Raw genomic sequence first — 10,560 nt, forward strand, 5'->3', positions numbered from 1 at the left:
GGGCCCTTGGCAGGGGGGGCTTGTTTATCTCCCCCACATCCTAAGAGGCAGGAAAAGAAATCTTTTTTTTTTTTTTTTTTTTTTTAATTTTTGGCTGCACTGGGTCTTTGCTCCTGAGCCCAAGCTTTCTCTAGTTGCGGTGACTGGGGGCTCCTCTCTACTTGTGGTCCTCAGGCTTCTCATTGCGGTAGCTTCCCTTGTTGCGGGTCCTGGACTCTAGATCACAGGCTCAGCCATTTGGCACATGGGGTTAGGTGCCCCGAGGCATGTGGGATCTTCCAGGACCAGGGATCAAACCCATGTCCCCTAGCTGGCAGGTGGACTCCCAGCCACTGGACACCCAGAGAAGTCCCAAACCAACCTTAGTCCTGGTTTGGAGCCAGGCGGGCTATTCCTTTTTCTCTTTTAGAAACCTCTCTCCCCTCAGCTGGTGTCCTGATAGTTCTAGGTCCTTGGCTTCAGGGTCTTAATGTTTAGATCTTTAATCTTAATTGTAAGACTTATCTGAGAAACCCTGAAAGCAGGCCTATGTTCTTAGCCTGGGAATGGTGAGTGACCTTCAGAGTATTGCTGACACTCTTCAACTGCGTGGGGCATATGTGTGAGTATGTTCGCAGATTTTAGTAAGAATTTGAGGGCTGTGGTACCACTTATCTTCAATGGGAGGGATCCCTTGCCAAGAAGATGAAAACACAAACTAACAAAATTGTAATGTGCTGTTTCCAAAAGACATCTGATAACCCCACAATGGCGCATTTCAGAGGGCACAATAACAGGCTGTAAATGTCAGCCCAAGAGAGCTGTTTACAGTCTCTGATCCTAGTTTCCAAATTACAGCATAAAATTTCTATTCAAACCAAATTTGAAATTCAGCCTTTCTCCTACTGAACAAGCAAGTATAATAGGAGGGACAAAGAGAGGGGAAAGAGGTGCATAAGACAGAATACTTTCCTGGCAGTGTATTTTGGGGATTCCTAGTTGAACTGAATTATTTCTTCCCCCGGATAGTGATCTCAAGACTTTCTTCCAAAAACAGACATTTTTGTTCTTTTTTTAGGTTGTAGAATGCTTAATTTGTGTGACTCTCACAAAAGTGTGTGCCTGGAAAGAAAATAAATTGCCTTCATCACATGGTAAACACTTCTGCTGTATGATGGACTCATGTTTGATGGAACTTCCTGAATTAAGTGAACTGAGGAATTCACATTTAATGGATCATCCCTGAATTACATTGGAAAGCTGAAGCCTCATTCTATCATTTTCTTTATTCATCAACTATTCTGTCAACATCTGTTGAACACCTACTGTGTGCTAGAAAGTGTACTGGTAGCTGAGGCCATGGAACCAAAGTCTCTTCTCTTACTCAAGTTGGGTGAATGAAGGATGTCTTCCCAGTGAAGGCCATGTGTGAGCTGAGACTATAAAAAGCGAGTAGAAATCAGGCAGGGAAACTCTGAGGACAAGTAGCTTAAGTGTGTTTCAGTGTGAGAACACACTACGCCAGAAAGATGACTGACACTGTGTCAGGGGTTAGTTTGAGAACCAGGCTGATGAAACTCGAGAAAGTATGGCCAACGGGTGAAGGACCTGAGACATTAGAGAATTTGTCCTTCATCCTTTTAACAGAGAAACACTGAGAATTTTACATGGAGGTGTGATGAGGGATGGGAACATGGAGAGACTGGAAATTCAGAGGCCACTGAGATTATCAGCAGCGACCACAGCTGCTTCAGAAAGCAGTTTGCTGTCTCTTGTGACGTTAAGCACATGTTGACCATGTGGAAACCCATATGCCAATGGAAACACAGACATCCTTCCACAAAGGGACACAAAACCTTGGTGACTTTTCATACTATAACACACACACACACACACACTCAAAGATCTTTCCCCCAGTCCATACATTTGTAGACATAGATTAACAGGTTGGCTTTCCTGGGGCTCAGTGCTAAAGACTCTGCCTGCCAATGCAGGAGACATAGCAGATGTGGGCTTGATCCCTGGGTCAGAAAGATCTCCTGAAAAAGGAAAGGACAACCCACTCCAGTATCCTTGCCTGCAAAATCACACAGACTCAGTCCATGGGGTCACAGAAGAATCAGACATGATTTAGCAACTAAACCCCACCACCAACAAATTAGGTTGTGGAGAACATCCATTTCAACAGTCACAGGAGCAGAGACTGAGACCTAGGAAAGGCAAGGCCTGTCCAGAGTTAATCAGCTTACGAGTGGTGTGACCAGACTTCCAACTGAAATCTTCCCATCCAGTTCATGATGTCATGCACTCAGAAAGACCCCACAGGACCCGAATGAGCAGTGTCTCTTTTCACTCTTTTCATCAGTCTTCCCTGATGGCTAAGGACTGAGCTGTGGGGAGTGTCTTGTGCTGCTGAGGATGCTCCGATGCTGAAACTAGACTCTGCAGCAGTGTTTCTTCCGACTCTTGCATTCTCCAGGCAGGATGACACACTCATGGGTGTTCTGATACTTGCAGGCACCACCGATTTTATCACATTCAAGGTTTTTCATTTTTATTTTCCCTCTAAAGAAAGGGGAGGTGAAAAAGAAACAAATAAATAAGACATGTGTAACTAAAGCTACCAGAATTCATCTTATATAGCAAGGAACTCCACATTACAGTCCACAGGGACACCACTGGCACTCTCCTTAGTTTGGTGTGACCTACAAGCTTAGAATGTTTTTCCACAATATTTTAAAATTATAGTAAGAACTGAGATCAGATCAGTCACTCAGTCGTGTCCTACTCTTTGCGACCCCATCGGTCGCAGCACGCCAGGCCTCCCTATCCATCACCAACTCCCGGAGTTCACCCAGACTCACGCCCATCGAGTCAGTGATGCCATCCAGCCATCTCATCCTCTGTCGTCCCCTTCTCCTCCTGCCCCCAATCCCTCCCAGCATCAGAGTCTTTTCCAATGAGTCAACTCTTCGCATGATGGGGCCAAAGTACTGGAGTTTCAGCTTTAGCATCATTCCTTCCAAAGAAATCCCAGGGCTGATCTCCTTCAGAATGGACTGGTTGGATCTTCTTGCAGTTCAAGGGACTCTCAAGAGTCTTCTCCAACACCACAGTTCAAAAGCATCAATTCTTCGGTGCTCAGCCTTTTTCAAAGTCCAACTCTCACATCTATACATTACCACAGGAAAAACCATAGCCTTGACTAGCCGGACCTTTGCTGGCAAAGTAATGTCTCTGCTTTTGAATATGCTATCTAGGTTGGTCATAACTCTCCTTCCAAGGAGTAAGAGCCTTTTAATTTCATGGCTGCAGTCACCATCCGCAATGATTTTGGAGCCCAGAAAAATAAAGTCTGACACGGTTTCCACTGTTTCCCCATCTATTTCCCATGAAGTGGTGGGACCGGATGCCATGATCTTGTTTTCTGAATGTTGAGCTTTAAGCCAACTTTTTCACTCTCCACTTTCACTTTCATCAGGAAGCTTTTTAGTTCCTCTTCACTTTCTGCCATAAGGGTGGTGTCATCTGCATATCTGAGGTTATTGATATTTCTCCCGGCAATCTTGTTTCCAGCTTGTGTTTCTTCCAGTCTAGGGTTTCTCATGATGTACTCTGCATATAAGTTAAATAAACAGGGTGACAATATACAGCCTTGAACTCCTTTTCCTATTTGGAACCAGTCTGTTGTTCCATGTCCAGTTCTGACTGTTGCTTCCTGACCTGCGGATTGTTCTCTAGGAAGGTTATCATGCTCAATGATTTAAACAGCGTCTATGGGGCTTCTCTCCAGAAAAGGCAGTGGCACCCCACTCCAGTACTCTTGCCTGGAAAATCCCATGGATGGAGGAGCCTGGTAGGCTGTAGTCCATGGGGTCGCTAAGAGTCGGACACGACTGAGGGACTTCACTTTCACTTTTCACTTTCATGCATTGGAGAAGGAAATGGCAACCCACTCCAGTGTTCTTGCCTGGAGAATCCCAGGGACGGGGGAGCCTGGTGGGCTTCCGTCTATGGGGTCGCACAGAGTCGGACACGACTGAAGCGACTTAGCAGTAGCAGCACCATGGGGCTTCCCTCAGGCTTCCATGATGGCTAAGCTGGTAAAGAATCCGCCTACCAATTGAGGAGACACGGAGATGCAGGTTCGATCCCTGGGTCAGAAAGATTCCTGGGAGAAGAGAATGGCAACACAGTCTGGTATCCTTGCCTGGAGTATCACATGGAGTGAGGAGCCTAGTGGGAGACAGTCCATGGGGTCACAAAGAGTCAAACACAACCCAGTGACTAAACAACTGGACCTGCATGGTTAATGAATTCTGAGCAGAAGTGACATTTCCCTTCAGGGTTGGGGACCTTAATCGCCAGCACGAGAGTCCTGAGAGTGCTTTGCTCAACAGAGGACCAGCAGCACCCACAGTAGTGGCTGCTCCTCGGGGGTGCGGGGTCTGACCAAAGGACCCAGGTTCTCCAGGGTTGGCATCATTTAAGCGAGAATTGACTTTGGCTCTTCGAAGATGCTTATCTGGAGACGCTGTCACCACAGCACAGCCTGGAGCACGCTGTCACCTGAGGCGGGCTGCAGGGAAAATGCAGGACACCCAGTTTAGCTTGGATTGCAGGTGAACAAGACATAACCTTGTAGGATAAGTATGTCCCGAGTGATGCACAGATCACACTTCAGCTAAAGTATTTGTTGGTTTCATGTAATTCAGTAAGTACATTAGTTTTCATGGATTGTTGAGTATTTAATAAAACAAGGTCTTTGGAGTCAAAGCCAATTGGGCTTGAGTTCAAATGCTCCCTACATTCAATCTGCTATCCTTTGAACAAATTACTTCATTTCTTCATCCCATCTTGTAAAATGGCCTACCCCATAGATATTGCTATGAGGAATATATTTGGGATAAGGCATTAAAAGTTTCATTGTTTTAGTTAAAGAGGAAGTTCAGTTCACTTCAGTTCATGCACTCAGTCGTGTCTGACATTTTGTGAGCCCATGAATCTCAGCACGCCAGCCCTCCTTGTCTATCACCAATTCCCAGAGTCCAATCATAGTCATGTCCATTGACTCCGTGATGCCATCCAGCCATCTCACCCTCTGTCATCCGTTTCTCCTCCTGCCCCCAATCCCTCCCAGCATCAAGGTATTTTCCAATGAGTCAGTTCTTCACATGAGGTGGCGAAAGTATTGGAGCTTCAGCTTCAGCATCAGTCCTTCCAATGAACACTCAGGACTGATCTCCTTTAGGATGGACTGGTTGGATCCGCTTGCAGTCCAAGGGATGCTCAAGAGTCTTCTCCAACACCACAGTTCAAAATCATCAATTCTTCGGCACTCAGCTTTCTTCACAGTCCAACTCTCACATCCATACATGACCACTGGAAAAACTATAGCCTTGACTAGATGGACCTTTGTTGGCAGTGTAATATCTCTGCTTTTCAATATACTATCTAGGTTGGTCATAACTTTACTTCCAATGAGTAAGCGTCTTTTAATTTCATGGCTGCAGCCACCATCTGCAGTGATTTTGGAGCCCAAAAAAATAAAGTCTGGCACTGTTTCCACTGTTTGCCCATCTATTTGCCATGAAGTGATGGGACCAGATACCACGATCTTAGTTTTCTGAATGTTGAGGTTTAAGCCAACTTTTTCACTCTCCTCTTTCACTTTCATCAAGAGGCTTTTTAGGTCCTCTTCACTTTCTGCCATAAGGGTGGTGTCATCTGCATATCTGAGGTTATTGATAATTCTCCCGGCAATCTTGATTCCAACTTGTGCTTCTTCCAGCCCCGCATTTCTTGTGATGTACTCTGCATATAAGTTAAATAAGCAGGGTGACACTAGACAGCCTTGACATACTATTTTTCCTCTTTGGAATGATTCTGTTTTTCCATGTCCAGCTCTAACTGTTTCTTCCTGACCTGAATATAGGTCTCCCAAGAGGCTGGTCAAGAGGCTGGTCACATGGTCTGGTATTTCCATCTCTTTCAGAATTTTCCACACTTTATTGTGATCCACACAGTCAAAGGCTTTGGCATAGTCAAGAAAGCAGAAATTTTTTTTTTTTGGAACTCTCTTGCTTTTGCCATGATCCAGCGGATGTTTGCAATTTGATCTCTGGTTCCTCTGCATTTTCGAAAACCAGCTTGAGCACCTGGAAGTTCACTGCTCATATACTGCTGAAGCATGGCTTGGAGAGTTTTGAACATTACTTTACTGGCGTGAGATGAGTGGAATTGTCTGTTCGTTTGAGTATTTTGGCATTGCCTTTCTTTGGGATTGGAAGTGGTCAACATGATTTACTATTATTATCAGTGTTACTGTTAGTCACATGGAAAAGATTTGTAAGCCATAAAGTCCCCTGTAAATCTCATCTCTCACCATTACAATTTATGGGTTTACCAACAACTAGTTAAGGGCAATCATGGGAGGCTATTTTTCACATCGTTAAGCTTCTCTTTCATTATTTGTAAAATGGAGCATGTTGCATATGCTATGCTTCTCTAAGATTTGATATTATTCCGTTTAGCACATCATTGGATGGGATGAATCAACTTGATCTTCCCAACCCTAGGCTCCAAGGTCATCCACCATATCACCCGACCAGTTGCACCTGCCACTTACCTTATATTGTCTGGATAAGACACACAAGTAAGAGGAAGAGAAGGTACAGTACCTTCATGATGGGAAAGGAGTTTTTGGAGTTCCAAGTACCAGTGTCTGGTGGCACACCTGAATCGGGGCAGGCGATCTGGGAAAGAGTTTGAAAACTTCAGCTGGAAGAAAGCACTTTTATCCTACCAGAGATGTTCAGCTGGGCCTGGGCCTAATTTGAGGATGTTTCATCTATGGACACATGGTCCAAGTGTTTGCCTGTCATAAAGGAAGTGGTTTGCAGGATGTTAGGGTTTCCACATTGATTCTCACTTCTGCTTATGGCTCTGAGGTTTGGAGCATTTTTTGGAGAAAAATCATTAAACATTGAATTCTGTTAGAAAATTATTCATTTCTTTTTTCACCTTTATTTCATGTCTCTGCTCTGTCCATTTTTCCTTTCAGAATAAACACTCTCAGTCCATGGTTTGCAAAGAGTTGGACATGACTGATTGACTGAACAACAACAACCCAACACACATACAGCTTTTACAATCAAAAAATGAGAAGGAATTTTGGAAATTAGTATGATCTTTTTTCATTCTCAACATTTATTTATTTATTTATTTATTTTGCTAACACAGAATTGATCCATGCTAATAAGCAAGCTCTTGCATAGACCACAAACAGGTGAGGCTTTATGCGCTAGAGTATTTAATAGAGGTAATTCATCAATGTATTCTTGAGTGAAAATCGCCAAAGGATACAAGATAAGGGGCTTCACAGGTAGCTCTCTTGACAAAGAGCCCACCTGCCAATGCATGAGATGCAGCTTTGATCCCTGGGTCGGGAAGATCCCCTGGAGAAGAGAATGGAAACCCACTCCAATATCCTTGCCTGGAGAATCCCATGGACAGAGGAGTCTGGTGGGCGACAGTCCATGGGGTCGCAAAGAGTGAACCACAACCGTGTGACTAAACAACTGGACCTGCTTGTTAACGAATTATGAGCGGAACTGATGTTTCCCTTCAGGTTTGGGGCCCTGAATCGCCAGCAAGAGAGTCCTGAGAGCTCTTTGCTCGGACACAGAACCAGCAGCACCCACGGTGGTGGCTGCTCCTCGGGGGTGGGGGGTCTGATCAGAGCACCCGGGCCCTCCTGGGTTGGCGTCATTTGAACAAGAATTCACTTTGGCTCCTGGAAGATGCTAAGGTCTGGAGGCGCTGTCACCACAGCACAGCCTGGAGCATGCTGTCACCTGAGGAGGGCTGCAGGGAAAATGCAGGACCCCCAGCTTAGCTTGGATTGCAGGTGAGCAACACATAACCTTGTAAGATAAGTATGTCCCGAGTGATGGACAGATCACACTTGAGCTAAAGTATTTGTTGATTTTATGAAATTCAGTAAGTATTTAGATTTCTGGGATTGGTGAATATTTAATAAAACAAAGTCTTTGTAGTCAAAGCCACTTGGGCTTGAGTTTAAGTGCTCCCTACATTCAATCTGCACTCTTTTGAACAAATTACTTGATTTCTTAATCCCATCTTGTAAAATGGCCTACCCAATAAATATTGCTATGAGGAATATATTTGGGATAAGACATTAAAAGTTTCATTGTTTCAGTCAAAGAGGAAGTTCAGTTCAGTTCAGTTCATGCGCTCAGCCGTGTCTGACTCTTTGTGACCCCATGAATCTCAGTATGCCAGCCCTCCTTCTCCATCACCAACACCCAGAGTTCACTCAAACTCATGTCCATGGAGCCGCTGATGCCATCCAGCCATCTCATCCTCTGTTGTCCCCTTCTGCTCCTGCCCCCAATTCCTCCCAGCATCAAGTTCTTTTCCCATGAGTCAGATCTTTGCATGAGGTGGCCAAAGTATCGGAGCTTCAGCTTCAGCATCAGTCCTTCCAATGAACACCCAGGACTGATCTCTTTGCAGTCCAAGGGACTCTCAAGAGTCTTCTCCAACACAGCAGTTCAAAAGCATCAATTCTTCGACACTCAGCCTTCTTCACAGTCCAACTCTCACATCCATACATGACCACTGGAAAAACTATAGCCTTGACTAGACGGACCTTTGTTGGCAGTGTAATATCTCTGCTTTTCAATATACTATCTAGGTTGGTCATAACTTTCCTTCTAAGGAGTAAGCATCTTTTAATTTCATGGCTGCAGCCACCATCTGCAGTGATTTTGGAGGCCCAAAAATAAAGTCTGGCACTGTTTCCACTGTTTCCCCATCTATTTGCCATGAAGTGATGGGACCAGATACCATGATCTTAGTTTTCTGAACGTTGAGCTTTAAGCCAACTTTTTCACTCCCCTCCTTACTTTCATCAAGAGGCTTTTTAGTTCCTCTTCCCTTTCTGTCATAACGATGGTTTCATCTGCATATCTGAGGTTATTGATATTTCTCCCGGCAATCTTGATTCCAGTTTGTGCTTCTTCCAGCCCAGCATTTCTCATGATGTACTCTGCATATAAGCTAAATAAACAGGGTGACAATAGACAGCCTTGATGTACACTTTTTCCTATTTGGAACCATTCTGTTGTTCCATTTCCAGTTCTAACTGTTGCTTCCTGACCTGCATACAGGTTTCTCAAGAGGCTGGTCACGTGTTCTGGTATTCCCATCACTTTCAGAATTTTCTACAGTTTATTGTGATCCACACAGTAAAAGGCTTTGGCATAGTCAAGAAAGCAGAAATTGATGTTTTTCTGGAACTCTATTGCTTTTTTGATGATCCAGCAGATGTTGGCAATCTGATCTCTGGTTCCTCTGCCTTTTCTAAAACCAGCTTGAACATCTGGAAGCTCACGGTTCATGTACAGCTTAAGCCTGGCTTGGAGAATTTTGAGTACTGCTTTACTGGCGTGTGAGATGAATGCAATTGTGTGTTCATTTGAGCATTCTTTGGCATTGCCTTTCTTTGGGATTGGAAGTGGTCAACATGATTTACTATTATTAGTAGTATTACTGTTAGTTACATGGAAATGATTGGTATGCCATAAAATCCCCTGTAAATGTTTTCTATCACCATTACAATTTATGGGTTTACCACCAACTACTTAAGGGCAATCATGGGAGGCTATTTTTCACTTCTTTAAGCTTCTCTTTCATTATTTGTAAAATGGAGCATGTCACATATGCTATACTTCTCTCAGAGTTGATATTATTCCATTTAGCACATCACTGGATGATGAATCAACTTTACCTTCCCTACTCTGGGCTCCAAGGATATCTACCATGTCACCTGACCAGTTGCATCTGCCACTTAACCTGATGTTGTCTGCATAAGACACACAAATAAGAGGAAGAGAAAGTACAGTACCTTCATGATGGGAAAGGAGTTTTCAGAATTCCAAGTAAAATCAGTTGTCTGGTGGCACACCTGAATCGGGGCAGGCGATCTGGGCAAGAGTTTGAAAACTTCAGCTGGAATGAAAGTGCTTTTATCCTAGCAGAGATGTTCAGCTGGGCCTGGGCATAATTTGAGGATGTTTCATCTTTGGACACATGGTCCAAGTGTTTGCCTGTTGTAAAGGAAGAGGTTTGCAGCAAGTCAGGGTTTCCACATTGGTTCTCACTTCTGCTTATGGCTCTGAGGTTTGGTGCATTTTTTGGAGAAAAATCATTAAACATTGAATTCTTTTAGAAAATTATTCATTTCTTTTTTTCACCTTTATTTCATGTCTCTTCATCTGTCCATTTCTCCTTTCAGAATAAACACCCTCAATCCATGGGTCACAAAGAGTTGGACACGACTGATTGACTGAACAATAGCAACCCAACACATATACACCGTTTACAATCGAAAAGGAATTTGATAATAAAAATGATCTTTTATCACTCTAAACATTTTTTTTTTTTTTTGCTACCATGTACAGAGAGAATTGATCTATCCTAAGCAAGCTCTTGCATAGACCACAATCAGGTGAGGCTTTATGGTCTAGAGTATGTCTTAATCCAGGTAATTCATCA

The 10,560-nt window shown here is 43.8% G+C and overlaps 1 pseudogene; it reads right to left on the reverse strand.

Moving 5' to 3' along the window:
• Nucleotides 1-2,112: 2,112 nt before the first annotated feature.
• On the reverse strand, nt 2,113-6,665 carry LOC129644664 (beta-defensin 33-like; annotated as a pseudogene).
• Nucleotides 6,666-10,560: the final 3,895 nt, after the last annotated feature.

The sequence above is a fragment of the Bubalus kerabau genome, chromosome 2, assembly GCF_029407905.1.
Source record: "Bubalus kerabau isolate K-KA32 ecotype Philippines breed swamp buffalo chromosome 2, PCC_UOA_SB_1v2, whole genome shotgun sequence".
NCBI lineage: Eukaryota > Metazoa > Chordata > Mammalia > Artiodactyla > Bovidae > Bubalus > Bubalus kerabau.